The 21,798-nt window shown below is 41.6% G+C and overlaps 1 protein-coding gene across 2 annotated transcripts in view; it reads right to left on the bottom strand.

Annotated features, from left to right (window-relative positions):
• The window catches only part of kank1a (KN motif and ankyrin repeat domains 1a), a 230,304-nt gene that overhangs the window by 158,515 nt on the left and 49,991 nt on the right, over nt 1-21,798 (bottom strand). The window contains exon 2 of one of the 2 annotated variants that reach the window (XM_041186282.1): nt 16,130-16,201. The exons of the other annotated variant lie outside the window; for it this stretch is intronic. The gene's annotated coding sequence lies outside the window, so the exon portion shown is untranslated. The remainder of the gene's footprint in view (nt 1-16,129; nt 16,202-21,798) is intronic. 2 annotated transcript variants of the gene reach the window in all.

Below are 21,798 nucleotides of genomic sequence, written 5' to 3'. Positions count from 1 at the left end.
TATAAGTAGATTTACCACCCATATAGTTAGTTGGTGAGAAAACCAAGAGTTTAAAAAGTTTCACATTTTTGCATCCAGAAAGTTGGAGGGTTTGTTCATAGTTTTCCACTATGGGCTAGAACAGACTAATAAGTTACTTCTATGTTTGATACAAAAGGAATATTTCTAGTACTAAGTCAGGAGCAAATGGTAAAAATAGTAGCGAAAGGAATTTGCTTAAATCAGATCTACATGTGGATTAGTTGTCCTATTTATCCAGGGCAGGATATAATGAGCACAAGTCTTTTTTTAGCCAATGTTTTCTAGAGGTCTGCAGATAGTTGAGCTAATCATCAGCACTTGCAGAGAAACTGACTAATGCAGATTTATTTAGTTCAAATTTTACATACAGGCAGTGTGTCAATCTGATAAATCAAATTTTCAATGCTCTGACTGACCCCTCTGCATTAACAAAGTTTGATACTAAAGAATGGCTTCCTGCGGAAATCAAAATTAACCTTTGTCAATCCAGAAACAATATTGCATGCTGTGTCTAGAATTTGCCTGTTAGTGCCATTTTCCCTTTGCTACAATCAGAAATTCAATTATCTATAATGCTTTATATGTTGTTTATTTCCTATACACATTACCCAGGCTTCTCTGTCATGATTTGAGCGTTCCTGTGCCCCGAATACAGTAAAATTTTTTACATCAACATTTACATATGGAAAATAGATACAATGGTATAAAACATGTTTGAAAACATTTGCTTGCATTCTCATTGCAGTAGAATGCATGTAACACTTTAAAAACTTTATTGGACTTTCATGCTTCCTGTAACACATTTCCTGACTGTTATGGACTTGATTTTCCAGGCAAGTTTCTCCTCAGAAACATTGAACTTTATTTACAGGCTGCAGCAGCAGTTACATGTTTCCATCAAGCTCCACAACTAGAAGAAGAACTCCCACTCTAAGGTTCTCTGTGCTTTGAGCTGATTCAGTCACATTATCACATGATACTATACAACACAATAAGCCTTAAAACTACAGTCACTACGTTCCTTAAAGCTACAATTACTATTCCCCCTCCTTTAAATTTTTTGTACAAACTATACTTACAAGAACACCTTCATGACATTACAAATACATACATGGGTCCTGGAATTATAAGTTCAGTCTCTTAGGTGGTTTCCTGATCTGGATGGAACGTCGTAGCTCCACGGCTTTCGAATCTCTTACAGGATCCACATTATGTGGAACCGCAGCAACATCAGGTATCTCTTTAGGCACAGGCAGTTCAGTGTTATCTGCTCCAACAGAAACATCTGGTGTATCTATCCTTGGTTGAACAATTTCAACAGGGGTCACAGGTTCTTCAATAGGTGGAACATCATTTTGTTGAGAATATCTCCCTTCTTCTCAAATGATCATTGCGTTTGTGGATGATCTGGCCCTCCACTTCTACATGGTATAAGGGTCCGGTCACAGAAACTATTACAACAGGTAACCAACTCGATCCACCACTGAAGTTTTGTACTTATGCTGCTTCATCAACAGTAAATTCTCACTTACAACCATGCAAATCATGAGTCGCATTTTGATTCCCTTGACTTTTCTCCACCTTCCCCAGCAAATTGGGAGGTATCAGTCTTAGTCTCGTTCTAAGGCATCGCTTCATAAGTAACTCTGAAGGTGTTGAACGTGTAGTAGTATGAGGGGTTGTTCTATTGTGAAACAGGAAATGTGAAAGTTTAGTTTCCAATCATCTTCCTGATAATTTTTCAGCCCAGCTTTAAAAGTCTGTCCTGCTCGCTCAGCTAATCCGTTCAACGAGAGATGATACTGTGCTGTCTTTACATGCTTGATATCATTTAGGCTCACAAATCTTTGAAATTCAGCGCTAGAAAACACAGTACCATTGTTGGAGACAATTATTTCTGGCAATTTGTGTATAGAAAAGCTTTGACGTAACTTTTCTATCGTCACACCCGACGTTGGCGACCTAACCTTCTAAACATCTAGCCATTTGGAATGTGTGTCAATCATTATTAGGAACATGGTGCCCAGGAAAGGACCGAAGTAATGTATGTGCAGTCTCACCCAAGGCCTCCAGGTGTAGTGAGGCCACAACAGTTAACTTCTGTAGTTGTTGGCATTGTATACAGTGCTTAACTACCTTCTCGATATCACCGTTCAATCCCGGCCACCAAATATATCCGTGCAATCATCTTCATTGAGATTCCCGGGTGTGCGCTGTGCAATCCCGCCAAGAGTGGCTCCCTTCCTTGTGAATGATCAATTACTCATGTGCCCCATAACAGGGTATCATTTTAACTGCTCAATTAATTCCTTCGAATGAAGAATGACTTCAATTCATCAGGGACTGGATCCTGGGGACATCCTTTCACTCTCACTTTAGACAGGACTGGATCACGATTCGTCCAGTTTATCATCTGCCTGGTGCAGACTGGCATGGAATCCAGGAAATTCATCGCTAATACAATCTCTTGTGGAATTGGGGCACGTTCATTGCTCTCCTGCAAAGGAAGGCAACTTAGGGCATCAGCACTGGCTATATGCACACCTGGTCTGTTTGTAAAAAAGTGTATTCATATGCATATAAAATTAGAGCCCATCTTTGAATTCATGCAGAAGCTATGGGAGGGATAGCTTTTTTCTTCGCTGAACAGACCCAAGAGTGGTTTGTGGTCAGACACTCTTGTAACGTGTCAGCCATGTACGTATTGATGGAATTTTTTAACTCCGAAAATAATCGATAATCCTTCTTTCTCAATTTGCGAATACCCTTTTTCGACTGTGGAAAGGGTCCTGGACAAGCCTCTCCAAAGTGTCGTCCATCTTGTGCGATAGTACCGTTCCCCAAGCCCCAGGGGGATGTGTCACAGGTTAGTGCCAGGTCCTTTGTCAGATCGCAGTGTACAAGTTTGAAGAATGCAAGAGTTGCCTGACTTTTGTGAAGGCTTCTTTGTGGGGTGACCTTCAAGCACAACGCCAGCTTTACTTTAATGATGATTGTAGAGGGGAGGGGCTTGGACCATCGACAAGTTGGATAGGACTCGACCATAATAATTACCATACCCAAGAATGACTTGACTTCGGAGGCATTTTTTGGCGAAAGTGCCTCCTTAATAGCTAACTTTTTCTTATACGGTATGTAACCCTTGGGCATCCACCCTGTGGCCCAAATAAACGGCTTTGCTTGCCTGAAAGGTACACTTTTTTTAAGCGCACCACTGCTTCCAAAAATTGTTTCAAGACTTCCCCCAAATTAGCCAAGCATTCAGCTTCTGTGAACCCCATTATTAGGGCGTCATCCAGGTAGACAACGACTTGGGGTAGTCCTTGTAGCAAGCTCTCCATCATCCTCTGGAAAATCTCGCAGGCCAAAGAAACACCAAAAGACAGAAGCGTATATTGATATAACCTTTTGTGGGTGTTTATGGTCACAAACTCTCTGGTGGCATCATCCGGTTCCAGCTGCTGAGGTGCGTGACTCATATCTAGTTTAGTATAAGCTGTTCCTCCTGATAATTTAGCATAGAGATCCTCAATCTTGGGGATAGGGTACTTGTCCATTTTGGAAGCTTTGTTTACTGTAAGCTTATAACCCCCACAGAACTGGCCTCTCTAAACAGTTAGATTCAGTGTCAACCTTCTTTCTCAGAGCATATGGCACCAGCCTTGCTTTAAAGAAACAAGAAGTTGCTTCCAAGTCAACTTAGATCTTAGCCTGTAGGCCTTTGATTCTCCCCAGTTTGTCTCGAAAAACCTCATCATATCTCTTTAGCAGCTCTAGCAATCCTCCTACTCATAGTTGGAAAATTTCAGAACAATTTAGTTTAATTTCTTTCAACCAATTACAACCCACAAGGCTTGGTCCTTTGCCTTCTACTACCATATCTGGGAGTTGTGCTGTTTGGTGCTTATAATAAACAGGTATTTGGATAGTTTCGCCAGTATAAGTTTTCAATTTGGCTGAAATTTGCTCCAAATCCAATTCTTGAGTACCCTTGTTTAAATATCTGAAGGTGTGCTCTCCCCACTACAGTGGTTGAAGCACCAGTGTCCACTTCTACCATTAAAGGTTTTCCATTTACCAGTAACAGTGATTGGCTCTACTTTTACATTAAATAGGGAGTAAATATCTGGTTCTTCCACATTATATGCTTTGATTAACTTAGTTTGTTGGCTGGGAATCTGTCTCAATTTTGCTTTACAATGCTTCAGCATGTGCCCTCCTTTATGGCAAAAAATAGCACTCCGCTTTTTTAAAACGTCAAGTTTCAGGAGTATGATTGCTTCCACTTCGGTAACTATTCATTTTCAGATTTTCTGCTGAGCTGTTTTCTGTATTTATTTAATTTTGGGGTAGCGGGGACTGTCTCCCGCTTTGCAGTGGAGTACCGGCTTTTTGCGCTACACCTGGCTGTCCACTGCCGCCCCAACTGGAAAGTTGCGCCATTTTGTGCACCTTGTATAGCCTGCACAACCCGTTCGGCGCTTTCCATTGTGAGCGCTATTTCCAATGCTTTTTTAAAATTGAGGTTTACTTCAGCTAATAATCATCATTGAATGGCATCATGTTGCACACCGCAGACCAAACAATCCCTGAACATATCGCTTAGGGTCTCCCCAAAATCAGTGTCCAGTCAGTTGTTTCAATTCCACCAAATACGTCGCTATAGTCTCCCCTGGGGCTCTAATCCTCCAATTAAACCTGAACCTCTGCATGGTGATTGAGGGTTTGGGTTGAAAGTGTCCCTTAACAAGGTCCATCAATTCACCAAAGGTCTTTGAATTGGGGGTGTTCAGGGCTGTCAAATTTCAGATTAAATTATAGGTTTTACTCCCGCAAACATTTAGGAGAACTGCTCTCCTCTTCAGGGGTCTGGCTTAGCCTCAGCCCTATTCAACTACACCAATGACCTAAACCCAACCCGGTCTTGAAAGTTTATCTATGCAGGTGACATGTGCTGTGGCAAACAGGCTCAGAATCAGCAACTCCCCACACAACAGACACGCGTACGTGCAATTTTGCTCAGGACTAGTAGCCAGGGGAGGAAAGTTGGTGGAAGAATACCTGTGATGTCAGTCATAATAAATGTTTATTTTCCATTGTGCAATACACTTAAACAGAATCTTCCGTTCTGGAGTCTAAGTTCGGTGGCAGACGTGGAAGTGAGTGATTTCTGCTGGGGGCAGGGCGGCTGGCCACGTGCGATCTCACGCTGTTCAGCTCATTACATATGCATCTGTGAGGAGTTCACCAATTCTCAGGGCGGGCAGGAAGTTGCCATCCCCACCATTACCACATTAGCTTGAAGGTCTGGGGCCCATATTTAAGGAGCACCTGGTCAGCCACTCAAAGACTGCAGGCCAGAAGCTCTGGATTTTCAACATCACAGGCAGTATATCCCAAAGAAGATAACATGTAGCCCCATGGTTCAGCAAAGCCATCCAGGAAAGGAAGGAGCTACTGTTTCCCAGAGAAGGCACTCCTGTCTGACCACAGTGACCTGAGCAGAGGTCACAGTGGAGGTTAGCGCCCGTGGGATCCACAGGGGAACTGCCTAATGGTGCAGGAAAAGGATGCCGCACTCTGCCAAGGTACGTGGCACCATCTACTCACTGCAAAATTACACTCATAAGGGCATTCAGCAGTCTAAGTGTGCGAGTGGACAGGTATGTCAGACAGGAGTTTGGGTTGCAGGACTCAGCAGCAGATGGGACATGTGACTGTGTGGCAGACACTTCATGCTCTCAATGTTCTATCAGTTGCAGGACCTCCTGTTAATGATTTACTGGGGAGGGCTCAGGAGCTAGCACAGGCATGCCTGCTTGTTCCTAAACTGCTTAAGCACCCATTAGGATGACAATCAATCATTCTGCCTCAAGGAGACCTCACCTGGAGTACTGTGTTTGTCTTCTTACCCAGGGAAGGACTGACCTCGCACAAAGGGATTGCAACCAAGGTTTATCCAGGAGCTGGGATGATCCCATGAGGCGAGATTACTGCAGCTCCTGACCTTGCTGGGATTTCAATGTTATGGGATCCAGAAGACGTGGAGCAAACCTGATGCCATGTGGGTTTCACCATTGTGAGAACACAACTGAACAGGGTTCTCATCTAATTGCTTCATGATCATTTGGGTATCCTTTTAGTCAGCCAAGTGTGCTCACCTTGAACTCCACCTGAAAAGACCCTCCTCCCACTTGGCAGATTCACAGGTACAGCACAATGGTATTATGAAGAATATCCTTGAAAAATGGTACACAACATCCCATTACCTTCTACCTTCCCCGACACCCACCAACTTTGCACCCCCCAATCACCCTTGACCTACCCAATACAATCATCCCTCTCCTGTCTGTCACCTTTGAACCTCCCCTGTTAGCCTTGAACCTATAACAATCACTCTCCACATACCTTCATTCCCCTCTGAGCCTTCATCTGTTACCGTCCCCATGCCCACCCTGACCCTCCCTAGTTAACTGAGACACCGGTTTGCCTATTTTTGAGATGCCCCATCCCCATGAAACCTTCAGTTCCTTGACTGTTTCCCTGGGCCTGCCACCCTACCGCATCCCACATCCCCTTTCTGTGACTGTTCGCTTGCTGCCCAGTATCCGCAACTCGACCCCCGTGCAGACAGCACCAGCCCCACTCTCTAGGACCACTTCTCTACCATCCATTCTTGTTCAGAAACACCACCCAACCACAGGGCCCCGAGACCTAACAAACAAGGCCCTCCATCCCATGTTCCTGCACCCTCGCTGCCTCCCACCCTTCCCAGACAATCTATTTCCCTCCACTTCACTCTTCCTTCCTTCCCCCCCCCCCCCCCACCCCCACCCCGAGCGCTGACCCCCAACTTAGCCTGTTACTGTCCAGTCTCTACTCCCCGTTTTCTAAGCTGCCTCCTCAAATTCAATTATCACTATCTGGTATCATCTATTTAAGTTTAACCAACTCAAAGAGTGATGCTTTCCACCCCTTTTACCAAAGATAGCAGCAGTAATGCTGGGTGGAAAATAAACCCTGTTTGCAATCCAAAATTTATCTGCTTAACCATGCTGAAGGTGAGTTAATAATTAGCAGACAAAGCAGTTTAGGGATGAAACAGTTCAAGACTTTATCAGTGGTGGAGAAGGAATAGGTATTGTATAAGAGGCTAGAGTCAGAGAACCGAAAGTACACAGGCTAGTCATGAAGAATTATTGTAGTATTGCTGGTGCAAATCTATAGATACCTCTTTGAAGCCAGCACCCACCACAAGATATGCAGCTGGCAGACCAAAGGTAAATTACCAGCAAATATCCCTGTGAGTCATTAAGAGCATAGCGAATGAACGTTTGAACAAATACACAGAGCTTTGCTCTTGCTGACTTATTTTAAAACATGTTAGGAACATTAAGTATGTCTCCTTCCTCAATGTTAAATAGACCATATACTACTTTTCTCAAGTGCCCAGGCTGTCTAATGAACTCAGACCTCCTGGCGTCAATGCTCTCAAGGGACAAGGCCATCATGCTCGTATTGATGCCCGTTGCAAACCACTATGAAGTGATGCAAAAGGAGTAGTATAACAGCAGCTGACAATTATAACCTGTTCATAAATTCTAATAGGCGGGTACAGCATATCCCATAAATATCCAACAGATGAAGAGTAACATGAACAGGACACCACAGCAAATGTCAAGCTATTTCAAGATCAAAAAATTGCAAAAGTATATGAAAACAAGTGTATATTATGTGAAGGATAATGTAAACCGTATACTGATTCTGGGAAATAGACTTTAACACAGTGTTATTATAAAGTCCACACCACAAAACTGGGTTCTCTCCCTACCCTGACCCACTCAATTTATTTTGCTCACTTTCTACAGGAAGGATAAGCCAAAGTTTTTTTCTATTTCCTTTGAGCCTTAACTTGCCAGCAGCAGTAACTGGAACAGAAGAGGTCTAAGATTAGCTATGATAGAATGCATAAGAATGTTTTACCAATCAAGCCAGCACTATCCACCACAAAACACATCTTCCCTTCACCCACCACGGTGGCATTCCGCAGGGATCGTTCCCTCTGGGACACCCTGGTCCACTCCTCCATCATCCCCTACACCTCAACCCCCTCCCACGGCATCTTCCCATGCAACCGCAGAAGGTGCAACACCTGCTCCTTTACTTCCCCTCTCCTCACTGTCCAAGGGCCCAAACACTCCTTTCAAGTGAAGCAGCGCTTCATTTGCACCTCCTTCAATTTAGTCTACTGCATTCGCTGCTCCCAATGCGGTCTCCTCTATATTGGAGAGACCAAACGCAGACTGGGTGACTGCTTTGCGGAACACTTTCGGTCTGTCCGCAAGCATGACCCAGACCTCCCTGTCGCTTGCCATTTCAACACACCACATTGCTCTCGTGCACATGTGTACGTCCTTGGCCTGCTGCAATGTTCCAGTGAAGCTCAATGCAAACTGGAGGAACAGCACCTCATCTTCTGACCAGGCACTTTACAGCCTTCTGGACTTAATAGAGTTCAACAACTTTAGATCATGAACTCTCTCCTCCATCCCCACCCCCTTTCCGATCCCCCCTTTTCCAATAATTTATAATTTTTAAAATATATATTTTTCTTTTCCCACCTATTTCCATTATTTTTTAATGTATTTCCATCCATTGTTTTGTCTCTACCTTTTAGCTTATTTTGATCCCTTCCCTCCACCCCACCCCGAATAGGGCTATCTGTCACGTGCTCGTCCCGCTTTCTACCCTTAATGTCATCATTAGCACATTCCTCAGCTAATATCACCACCTTCAACACCCCTTTGTCCTTTTGTCTATGACATCTTTGGCAATCTCTTCTTTGCCTCCACCTATCACTGGCTCTCTATCCAGCTTACCTGGCCCACCCCCCTCAACCAGCTTACATTTCACCTCATTTCTATATTTCTTAGTTCTGATGAAGAGTCATATGGACTCAAAACGTTGACTGTGTTCCTCTCCGCAGATGCTGTCGGCCCTGCTGAGTTTTTCTAGCTATTTTTGTTTTTGTTAAAGCCAGCACTATAGCTCAAACTACCAAAATCAAAAGACCATCCCCCACCTCATGTATTTCCTCCTCAGATTCACATGAACCATACTGTTGAAAAGCTTTGCCCTCCACCAAACCTGATTCTGTTTTTGCCGGCTCAATAATAAACAATCCGATATGCTGTTACTCTGTTATTTTTAAAGTGCAATGCAACAAATATTGGTAGCAAGAAATAATTCAATAAACCTAATGCACACACAGTTAAACCCGTACTATGCTCCTTCAGTCTTTTGAGGTTACTGATTCACTACCCATCATGTCAGATTACATCACCCTGGATCCGCAATTTTTTTTTCTACAGGTAATGGACTTATATTGTCAAAGCAAATGAACACAAATGTGTTTAAATGTAGCATTTTGGAAAACATACAGTTCTTTATCTCATTAAAATCCCACAAGGTTTGCAAAATTGGGCACAAAGTTCTGAACCCAGAAGAGAAGCAATAAACACAACATAGTCTTTACTCTTTCTGCAATTATCCTTTCACTGATTCTCAGGAATGTTAATGTTCTGAAAGAAAACATGCAAGACTTTATTCTCGCAGTGGGCTGTACCCATTTTGACTTTCCAATATAACTCAATGGATGTACAGTACTGTCCATGCAAAGTACATATAAATACCCAACTCACCCCTAAACAAATAGTCCTGTATAACTGTGAACTTATTCACAATAGCTAAAGGAACCACCTGTAATGAAAATAGTTATTACTAACACCTTGAAATTCATGAATTAAAACTATTGCACAGAGAATCTGAACTGAAAATAGGGTCAGAAATACATTTACTTTTGACTAGCAGTGCTTGATAAGAACTTAATTCCCTGCAAATTCATGTATAGAATTGATTCTTTTGATTCCAGATTTGTGAACAGCTAGCTTTCACTATGACAACAGACACAGGTAACTAACTGATTCAGTTAAAAATATAGCGGTTTAAAATTGTATTTTTGTTTTACAAGCAATAGCCACGGCCATAAGCATGTTAGATTAGCCGCATACCAATAGTGCTGTTTGAAATTTCTTTGAAAAAAAGTTGCTATCTCAAGTCTATAATAGGTACAACACAGAGTAACCAGAACACTTGCACAAAATCAATCTGCATGCTTCACTAGATTACAGAAGTTATCAAGAAAATCACAGGAAAACACATGGTTGAGAGTTCCAATGAAATGAAGGTTGCACATTTAAACTGCAACATACTGATGCACAAAGTCACTTACACACCACTTAACAATTTGCAATTAATTTGCTGTATATACAGAACACTGTAAATCAGAAGGTTTGGAAAAAACACAAATGTAACACTTCTAATCAAGAAAGTAGAGACAGAAAGCAGAAAACTATAGGCCTGTTAGCCTAACATCTGTCATTGGGAAAATGTTTGTATCCATTAACAAAGTAGTAGCAGTAAGAGATTTAGAAAATTATAATACAATCAGGTAGAGTCAACATGATTTTGTGAAAGGACAATCATGTTTGTCCAATTTATTAAGAGTTCTTGAGGGTGTAATAAACAGGGTGGATTAAAGGGGAACCAGTAGGTGTAGTATATTTGGATTACCTAAAGGTAGTCGATAAGGTGCCATATAGGAACATAGGAGGAGTGTGCTATTCAGCCCTTCGAGCCTGCTCTGCCATTTAATTAGGTAATGGCTGAGCTGATTGTGCCTCAACTCCACTTTACCACCTGTCCTCCATAACCCTCGACTCCCTTGTCTATCAAAAATGAAACTCTGCCTTGAATAAATTCAATGACTCAGCCTCCACTGTCTTCAGATACTAACAACCCTTTGAGAGAAAAAATTCTCATCTATCTTAAATGGTGGATCTCTTATTCTTAAATTATGTCTCCTGGTTCTAGTCTTTCCCACACAAGTGGAAATATCCACCTGGTATCTACCCTATCAAATCCCCTCAGAATCTCATGTTTCAACAAAATCACCTCTCATTCTTCTAAACTCCAATGGATACAGGCCCAACCTTTCTTCATAAATAAGCCCTTTTCCCAGGTGTGAACTGTTTCTAACACAATTATGTCCTTTTTCAAATAATGAGACCAAAACTGTACACAGTATTCCAAATGTGGTCCCACCAAGGCCCTGTACAGCTGCAAACTTCCCTACTTTTATAATCCATCCCCCTTGCAATAAATGCCAACATTCCATTTGCCTTCTAATCACTTGGTGTATCTGCAAGAGCTCCTGGTGTTGGGGTTAATAAATTAGCATCAACAGAGGATTGCTCAACTAACAGGAAACAGGATAAATGGGTAATATTAGGTTGGCAAACTGTAAGTAGTGGAGTGCCGCAGGGATCAACCCTGGGGCCTGAACTACTTACAATCTATATAAGTGACTTGGATGAAGGGACTGAGTGTATTGTAGCAAAATTTGCTGTCGATGCAAAGATAGATAGGAAAGTAAATTGTGAGAACAGTTTGCCAAGGGATATAATAGGCGAGGTGAGTGGAAATAAATTTAGCAGATGGAGTATAATATGGAAAAGCGAGGTTGTCCATTTTTTCAGGAAGGCTAGAAAAGCAGATTAATTGAATGGAGAGAGACTGCAGAATGCTGCAGTACAAGAGGGGTCTACCTATCCTTATATATGAATCACAAGAAGTTAGCATGCAGGTACAGCAAGTTATTAGGAAGGTGAATAGAATATTGACCTTCATTCCAAAGGGATGGAGTATAAAAATAGGGCAGTTTTGTTACAACTGTACAGGTCTTTGATGAGACTACATCATGAATACCGTGTATAGCTCTGGTCTCCTTATTAAAGGAGGAATAAACTGCTTCCAATGCAAGTATAGAGAATGTCCACTTGGCTGCTTCATGGGATGAAGTGGTTGCCTTACAAAGAAAGGTTGAGCAAGTTGGGCCTTTGCTTTTTGGGAGTTTAGAAGAATGAGAGCTGATCTTATTGAAAGATTGAGGGGTTTGACAGAGTGGATCCCAAAATGTTGCCCCTTGTGGGGGAATCTAGAACTAGGGAGCAGAGTTTCAAAGATATGGGGTCCTCTATTTAAAATGGAGATGAGGAGGAATTTCTTCTCTCAGAGGATCGCTCATCTTAGAAATTCTGTTCCAGAGAACAGTGGACACTAGGTTATTAAATATATTCAAAGCCGAGTTAGACAGATTTTTGATCTACAAGGGAGTCAAGGTTTATGATGGACCAGCAGGAAAGTGGAATTAAGGCCACAATCTGATCAGCCATGATCTTATTGAATGTTGGAGCAGGCTCGATGGGTCACATGGCCTGCTCCTGCTCCTATTTCTGATGACCTTACTCAACAGCCAGATTCAGCTAGACATAATTGTTGTTTCTTCATCCAAGCATGTGTCCCACTCTCTCGAGAAGTTAGCAGCTAATAAAAATGTATAATACAGTCATTAAGGAACAACTATGATGATCCTGGTTCACAAACTACAGAATTGATCATTCAAGGACTCGAGGATGCACCACTGCACCATTCAAAGCATGGTGCAGTTCAGTTAGGGCTGTGAATATTTGTAGCAAGCTCTCATCATACATCCTCCATTTAGAGAATTCTGGCAGGGAACATTGACTGAGTATCATGGTGTTCTTTCTATTTTAATCGTGACATGTGGGCTTTCCTGGCAAGGTTAGCATTTATGGCCTATACAGGATGAAAGAGGTGATAGTGAGTCGCCTTGTTTTGATTCAAATCTGTGGCTTGCTCAGCCACTTCAAGATGGCAATAAAGAAACCGCAACTGATATGGGGCTAGAGTCACATTTAGGCTGTGAAGCAACAATAGGTAAAGGAGGATTAGGATTTTATGATTATCCAAAATTGTCATGATTACTGTTGCTGTTGTTGTAACAATTCTTTAAAATGAAAAACTAAATTCAAATTCTTAAAACTGTCATGGTGAAATTGGATTCATACTCTCTGGATGAGTCCGGGAACATAAAAACTACATTACTATAGTCACATCACCTTTCAATTTAGGCAGTGTATGGCACCCCCTGAGCAGCTTCAAGATCACCCAACAAAAATAAGCAAACATTTTTATTCAAATACCTCCTTTGTTAAGGAATCATTGATTATCTTGTTAAGACAGATGCTGAGAGTTTGAATCTGTTGATATGCCACTTGTCTGTCTCAAGTGGTCAAATTACTTGTCCCTTAAAGGCCTGGCTCTTAGGTGACAGCTATTGTTGCAACCAGACAATATTCTTGTCTCTTCACTAGTTTAAAGGATGAGCAGATGCTTAATCCAATCCAGGGATGTTTGAGATCATTTTGCAAGAGTTCCTAAAATTGGTGCATTTATAACAAAAAACCTTTCCAGTAAAAATCACATCTGGAAGGTGGTTCTAAAGAAGGTTTCCAACTGTGAAAGACTGAGTAGCTTTTTGCTTGACAACAGACAACATCCTTCTAATTTTTCCCTCTCCCAAATGTCTTGAATTCATGTGATTCTCATTTTACCGAAACTACCATTCAGTAACATAACAGTGTGTTAACTTTTTTTTAAAAAAAGGAAAGATGGGAAGAGAGAGTACTGTGAAAATAAAGCTTAGTGATATTTAAAAAGAAACAAATCTAGCACTTCAAGCAGGAGTGATGGGTTTCTTTCCTTTTAAAAAAAAGACATTTAATTTCACAGTGCTTCCACACAAATCATTCCCTTTAAAGAAGCTTCCAAGCCTCAGTGCTGGCCTTGAGTCAGATTTGAATTCCAACGTCAGGAGGCTAATTTAGAATTTTGCAACGGGTGTGCAAAGATAAAAAGTCAAGAATAAAGCAACTCTCATATTACTAAGGAAGAAGAAAGATACTGCACATGCAGCCAAACCTACTGGAGTCAATGCAAATAGAGCTGAAAATCCTCCAGTGCTTTTTTCTCACACTCTAATATTGTGTTTGCAAAGCTCACAACAAAATTTAGTCTGACTGCAGGACACACTCAACTTGTTTCTGGAAGTCCTATTTTTGGTGAATATAACTGGTTTAAGTTAATTAAGGCACTATCTTCTGGACAGACAAGCAACTGCATCACCCTGTTGGATAACTGAATGAGATCCACACAAAAAAAATGCAGCTAAGTGCAGCACATCAGTTACCACTTTTTGCAGAGCACCTCTCACCTCAATTCCACAACAATCAAGGAATAGGTTTTAAATTATCAGGCAGCCATTTCCAAGACCAGGTCTCTGACATCTATGCAGTGGGATAGATATCCCAATGCAGCTCGCCAGCACTGAGCTGGTGCAAATCAGGGACACAGAGGACAACACAATGCAGGAAAAACTGGATCAAGGGAGGTTCTGATCAAAGAAAAGGTAGACCAATGTGACAGCAACCTATTCTATTTCCATGGATCCCAGCAGGTGAAGTTCTGCTCCTCCTGGTCCCACAAAAGAAATTTTAAAGCTGTAGCTTTACGCTTCTTCTGTTATACTGCCAGGTTTTACCAAGAAGTGTCCACAGTGCTGCCCCACACAGTATAGTATTACAATGCTATACATCGAGAACCTATAGAATCCAGATTTACACAGATTAAAGAGGCTTCCACTTGGCAACGGCGAGTACGTCTGATACCCAGCATAAAGCCCTAAGAAATAAGCCAAACCAGCAGGAATGAAACAAACAAGTCTACCACCGTTATTTACATTTACTACCATCCCATTTCTGCCAGGTGCTTAAGATCTAACCCCAAGTCAGTTCAAGGCATGAAAACTGTTCTCATGTATTGGAGGCTCTCCAAATACATGTTGTACTCTCGAATGGAAAATCAGGGACCTTATTGTGAAGGTCAAGCTCTCTTCAATTCTAGCCTCCAGCCACACACACTTTCTTATCACAAGCACTCTCATCCTTCCTTCTGTTAATGGTCAGTGCTCCCTCGAGCTTTCTCATCTTTGTTCTACAGCCCAAATATTCTCTTCCTTCTTCCTAGATCCCCAGAGTTGAAATCATGGCATGGTCTCCAGCTTATATTTTCCCAGTATGAAGCTATTGAAACAGTCTGTGCCTACAAGCAGCAATATCTGGACAACATTCAGGCTTGGGCTGATAAATGGCAAGTAAAATTTGTACCACACAGGTGCCAGGTGATGACCATCTCCAACAAGAGGGAATCCAACCATCTCCCCTTGACAATAGCATTACCATTGTTGAATCCCACACTAACATCATCCTGGGAGGGGGGTTACCACTGACCAGAAACTGAACTGGACCAGCTACAAGGGCAGGTCAGAGACTTGGAATTCTGCAGCAAGTAACTCACCTCCTGGCTCCCCAGTCTATCCAGCTATAAGGCACAAGTCAGGAGTGTGATGGAATACTCTACAATTGCCTGGATGAGTGCTACTCCATCAACATTACGGAGCTGGACACCATCTAGGACAGAGCAGGCTGCTTGATTGGCACCTCACCCAGTAACATCCACTCCTTCCACCACTGATACACAGCAGCAGCAGTGTGTACCATCCACAAGATGCACTGCAGCAATTCACCAAAGTTCCTTCAACAGCATTTTCCAAACCTGCGACCTCTACTATATAGAAGGACAATGGCAGCAGGTACATGGGAACACCACCATCTGCAAGTTCCCCTCTAAGCCTGACTTCGAGCTATAGTGCCATTCCTTTACTGTCACTGGGTCAAAATCCTGGAACTCCTCTCCAATCAGCACAATGTACCTACGCCACAGACTGCTGAGGTTAAAGGAGGCAGCTCACTGCCAACCTCCATAGGGCAATTTGGAATGGGCATTAAAAATGCTGGATACCCACATCCCGTGAAAGAATAAAAAAGACCTCAAAAATGTGGACAACCTAAATTTCAGTCTTCCATCCACATGTGCTGATTTTTAAACTACATTGACCTGAAACTTCAACTTTGTTTTGTGCTCAACAGGCCTAAGCTGTCTAGCCTAAGTGTTTCCCAGCATTTGCTTTTTTTAAAATTTCAGATTTCCAATAACCACAACATTACTGTTTTTGTTTTAAAAATACAAACATGGCACCACCTGATCACTACTTCCCGATTTACCTCACCGTTTCATTTATTCATTTGAACCTTGATGTCGTCCTGCATCGTTCCTTGGTCCTTGACCTTAATTTTCAATTCTAAACATAGGAAAGGGAACAACAAAAATCAGTGACACAACCGATACTCAAGAAGTTTACCTTGCAAAAGGGACAGAAAATTGTATGAATTATATAATCTTTGAAAACTTCTTTTTTCCAATTTGACTCCAGACAACATCAGCCCTTGGTGTTTCATATTCAACTAAATTGAGGATTTAGAACAGGAAACTTGTCATGCAAAATATACCCTCACTTGAGAAATTAATTTGCAGATTATTCATCATGACACTCATGGCAAAGACTTCCATTTATATTGAGCCTTTCACAACCTCAGCACAATCCAAAGCACTTTACAGTCAGTGAAGTACATTTTAAAAACATTTTTGATGGTGCTTATGATATAGATCTATTGATGTCACAATGTGCATACAAATCACGGTGCCCCAGCTTTGTGTACACATTTTTTGACCATGCTGATATAATGCAAATGAAGCCTACCCCAAAATTGATAATTTTTGCACTGGAAAAATGAATGTTACAGAAATTTGACTTCAACTCACTCCAGGAAAATAGGAATTTATAGCTAAAATAATTTGAACAATGAATTTGAATCAATGACCTTGAGTCGACTGCAGTCAGAAAAAAAATCTTTTCAATGTTTTAACTGCTTGAAAAGTGCATGAAGGGACAAAACTCAACTCAAATCCAATAATGGTTGCAAAAGGTCCATAAACAGTGAGCAAAAGGTTCAACTGGTAGCTTGTATGGACTGCTCAAGCTGCTCAGCCTGCCAGCAGCCAGAAACCTTAGTTACCATGCCATCCATTTACAGTCTTTTTATTGCTACTGGGGAAGTGATGCCTCAGAGGTTCTAAATGAACTCATTTCCAGTATGAAGAGGACACCTTGTTGTTTGTCATCAGTATGTACGATCACGAGAAAGGGAACCATGTAAGCAAGAAGCAAAGAGTATGCCAACAGTGTGGAGCTAGATTAGGTGGTGCCAACTACTTTATTGTACTTCTATCACTGAAAGGTTATAAGCCAGCAACCATTTAACAGACATAATTTAGGGCAAATCCCAAGTGGATCAAGCACACTGATTTACTATTCAGGCATTGTTATACAGTAGAGAAATGAAAATGTTCAACTATTTTGCAATGGCACTTCAACATGCATATATTTCAAACTGCCCTAGATTTTACATTGCATGACTAACTTATGGTCCTAGTTCTGGACTTCCCCACAAGTGGAAGCATCTTTGCTCCATCCATCCTACCAAACTATTTTAGTCTTCCATTTTCCAGAGGAAATAAAAACTCCAACTTGGTCAGCCTTTTCAGATAGTTCAACCTCAGTTCTGCATTACTTTTGCAAATCTTTTTTGCACTTTCTCCAATGCCTCTATTGTTTTTAATAATTTGGTGACCAGAACTGTGCACAGTACCATGTGGTCTAACCAAGGTTCTGTGCAAATTTAATAACTGCAGCAGCTCTTCAGGGCAGTGTCTTAAGCCCAACCATCTTCAGCAGCTTCATCAATGAACTGCCCTCCATAAAGGTCAGGTGTGGGGAAGTTTGCTGATGTTTTCATGTTTTCATAACATTCAGTTCCATTTGTAATTGCTCGATCATGAAACTGTCTATACCTGCAAACAGCAAGACATGGACAAAATCCAGGATTGTGCTAAGTGGCAAGTAACATTCACACCACACAAGTGCCAGGCAATATCCATCCCCAACAAGAAAGTCTAACTCCTCCCCAGGACATTGAATGCCAATAACATCAAATCCACCATTTCCACCCTGGCGGTCACCACTGACAAGAAACTTAACTGGAGCAGCCATATCAATACAGTGGCTAGAAGAGCAGGTCAGAAGTTGAGAATTAGGCAGCGAGTGGAGTGACTCACCTCCTGATTCCCTGAAGCCAATCCACCATCTACAAAGCACAAGTCAGGAGTGTGATGGAATAGTCCCCATTTGCTTGGATTAACGCAGCTCCAATACCACTCAAGATGCATGACAACACCCAGACTAAGCAGCCTGCTTGATCAGCACCCCAGCCACCATCTTATACATTCTTTCCCTCCACTACCAGTGACTTCTTTGATAGTACTGCCCAAACCAACAGCTTTTATCGACTTGAAGGACAAGAGCAGCAGGCACATGGGAACACCACCTCAAAATTCTCTTCCAAGTTGCACAAAATCTGAACATGGAAATAAATATTGCTATTCTTTCATCTATGCTGGGTCAAAGTCCTGGAATTCCCTAACAGTACTGTTGGAGCGCCTTCACTTCATGACCAACAATACTAAAGGAAATCAGATATACATAAAAGTGTAGTGGGAAGGCGAAATGGAACATTAGAGAACTAATCAGAAGCTTAAAACATACTAGCACATAGTTCAGCAAGAAATATGGGCTTCTATAAGCTTTAAAAAAAGATAAAGAGAGAGTATTAAAGTTCACAGAGAGTGGGTGTCTAATTGTGGAGGATAACTTATGGCAATATTCAGTAAATGCTTTGCATTTTTACTTTTATAAACGCTGGAGGAATGTAGGTTTAAATAATTATTAAACATAAATGTAGCAAAAGAATTGGCTCTAAAAACAAAAAGAATTGCTGAAATGCAAGGTGGATTGGTCACCAAGTACTAACAGCATGCATATGATAAAAGCAAAAAACTGCGGATGCTGGAAATCCGAAACAAAAATAAAAATACCTGAAAAAACTCAGCAGGTTTGGCAGCATCTGCAGAGAGGAACACAGTTAACATTTCAAGTCCATATGACGCTTCAACAGAACTAAGTAAAAATAGAAGAGAGGTGAAATATAAGCTGGTTTAAGGGGGGGGTAGGACAAGTAGAGCTGGATAGGTGGAGATAGCCAAAAGATGTCATAGACAAAGGGACAAAGAGGTGTTGAAGGTGGTGATATTATCTAAGGAATGTGCTAATTAAGGGTAGAAAGCAGGACAAGCAAGGTACAGATAGCCTTGGTGGGCGGTGGGGTAGGGTGAAGGAATCGAAAAAGGCTAAAAGGTAGAGATAAAACAATGGATGAAAATAGGTGGGAAAAGAAAAATCTATAAAAATTATTGGAAAAAAAGGGGGGCTGGAAAGGAGGAGAGAGTTCATGATCTAAAATTGTTGAACTCAATATTCAGTCCGGAAGGTTGTAAAGTGCCTGGTCGGAAGATGGGGTGCTGTTCCTCCAGTTTGCGTTGAGCTTCACTAGAACAATGCAGCAAGCCAAGGACGGACATGTGGGCATGTGAGCAGGGTGGAGTGTTGAAATGGCAAGCGACAGGGTGGTTTGGGTAATGCTTGCAGACAAACCGAAGGTGTTCTATAGTAATGCACCCTGAGGTATTGAGAATAAAAGTGAAGGGGGGAGGAGATAGAAAAGGTTAAATATATTTATTGTGTTATTGGATTGGAATCCAGCCCTGTGTAAAACTTTGTCAAGAAGGCATAAAAGGGTAAATGAGGTAATTACAGACCAGCTTTTCTTGCACAAGCTGTAGACAAAGCCTTTGCATCCATAATTTAAGACAAAATTAGCAAGCATTTAGAAATCAAGGATATTTTTAAACTTGTTTTCCACAAAGATGATAACTCATGTTAGGCAAATTGTGCTTTCTGAAAATGTGATTAATTGGACAGATAAAGAAATTGCAGTAGATTCAATTCACATTGATTTTCACAATTCTTTTGATAAAGGGCTGCACAAGCCACTTGTTAAACTGCAGGCCTGACGTTTTCTAAGAGGGAATGTAACAACATAGGTAGAAAGTTTATGGAGTGCTAGGGTAAATGGAGTGAAGTGTTAGAAGTGGTGTACACTGGGGATCCGTGCTCATTCCACTTTGGCTTTCTGAGTAAATGGATGATTTGGCTGATTAGTCAATTTCCTAAGTCATGTAATAAGTTGGAGTTCCCAACAATCAAATGTTAATTACAAAAATGTTGCCAAAATTGAGAGCAGGTATAAAATCTTAATGAAAAGTTTGTTAAATTAAGGTCCCATTGGGACCATAATGCTGGTAATAAAGATTTAAAACATTCGACACAGATTAACATAAAATAGCACCACAAACTTCTAACAACCAACCCAATTTCATGTAAAACAAGAATGCTTCACCCCTCCCCCAATTCCACCAATCACATTTCTACCTCTCTCCAGTTCCAAAAATGTCATTGGGCTCGAAACATTAACTCTGATTCTCTATTCACGGATGCTGCCAGATCTGCTGAGTTTTTCCAACGTTTTCTGTTATTTCAGATTTCCAGCAAATGCAGTATTTTATGTTAGGATCCCCAGCTGAGGTTACCCCTAAACAAGCCTGATCCCAGAGTGGAACCCAGCTTGACAGATCCTAACTTTTATTTGTTCGTTTAGATACGTGAAAAGCAGCTATTGAACAAAGTCACCAGTGTCAGTTGGTGAGCTTTTAGCAAAAGAATAAAACATTTATTAAACAAGGTGAACTATATTACAATACCCCTTCACCCACAACTATACCTTTACAGGGACTGCTCTTGCCTGGTTTCACATTTGCTTCTTTTCCCACTCCTAGACCATGACTTTTTGAGTCCCCTGAAGATCTATCCTTTCCCCGCCTCCTGTATCTCCTCTGTAGACTGACCAGATCATCCAAAAACACAGCCTTCAATTTCCATATGTATGCTGGTGACAACCAGCTCTACCTCATACCACCAATTCCAATCCCTCCACTGCCTCAGTGTTGTCAGGCTACTTGGGCAACATCCAAGACTGTTGGAGAACATATTTCCTCCAACTAAACACTGAAAAGGTTGAAGGCCAACATAAACTCCATTCCCAAGTCACAATTCCATCCATCTTCCTCGTCATTTTCTCAGGCTAAACCAAACTTTTTGCAACCTTGGTGTCCTATTTGATTCCAGCCCGAGCTTCTTCATCACCAAGATCCTGTACTTCAACCTCCATAAAAGCATCCATCTTTGCAACTGCCTCAGTCTACCTAAACAAAAACAGAATTACCTGGAAAAACTCAGCAGGTCTGGCAGCATCGGCGGAGAAGAAAAGAGTTGACGTTTCGAGTCCTCATGACCTTCGACAGAACTTGAGTTTGAGTCCAAGAAAGAGTTGAAATATAAGCTGGTTTAAGGTGTGTGTGTGGGGGGCGGAGGGATAGAGAGACAGAGAGGTGGAGGGGGTGGTGTGGTTGTAGGGACAAATAAGCAGTGATAGAAGCAGATCATCAAAAGATGTCAGCGACAATAGTACAATAGAACACATAGGTGTTAAAGTTAAAGTTGGTGATATTATCTAAACGAATGTGCTAATTAAGAATGGATGGTAGGGCACTCAAGGTATAGCTCTAGTGGGTTTTTTTTTATGTAATGGAAATAGGTGGGAAAAGGAAAATCTTTATAATTTATTGGAAAAAAAAAGGAAGGGGGAAACAGAAAGGGGGTGGGGATGGGGGAGGGAGCTCACGACCTAAAGTTGTTGAATTCAATATTCAGTCCGGAAGGCTGTAAAGTCCCTAGTCGGAAGATGAGGTGTTGTTCCTCCAGTTTGCGTTGGGCTTCACAGGAATAATGCAGCAAGCCAAGGACAGACATGTGGGCAAGAGAGCAGG

The sequence above is a fragment of the Carcharodon carcharias genome, chromosome 4, assembly GCF_017639515.1.
Source record: "Carcharodon carcharias isolate sCarCar2 chromosome 4, sCarCar2.pri, whole genome shotgun sequence".
Taxonomy (NCBI): Eukaryota; Metazoa; Chordata; class Chondrichthyes; order Lamniformes; family Lamnidae; genus Carcharodon; species Carcharodon carcharias.
Note: the sequence above shows the minus strand (reverse complement) of the source record. Positions and strands in the feature narration are given on the sequence as shown.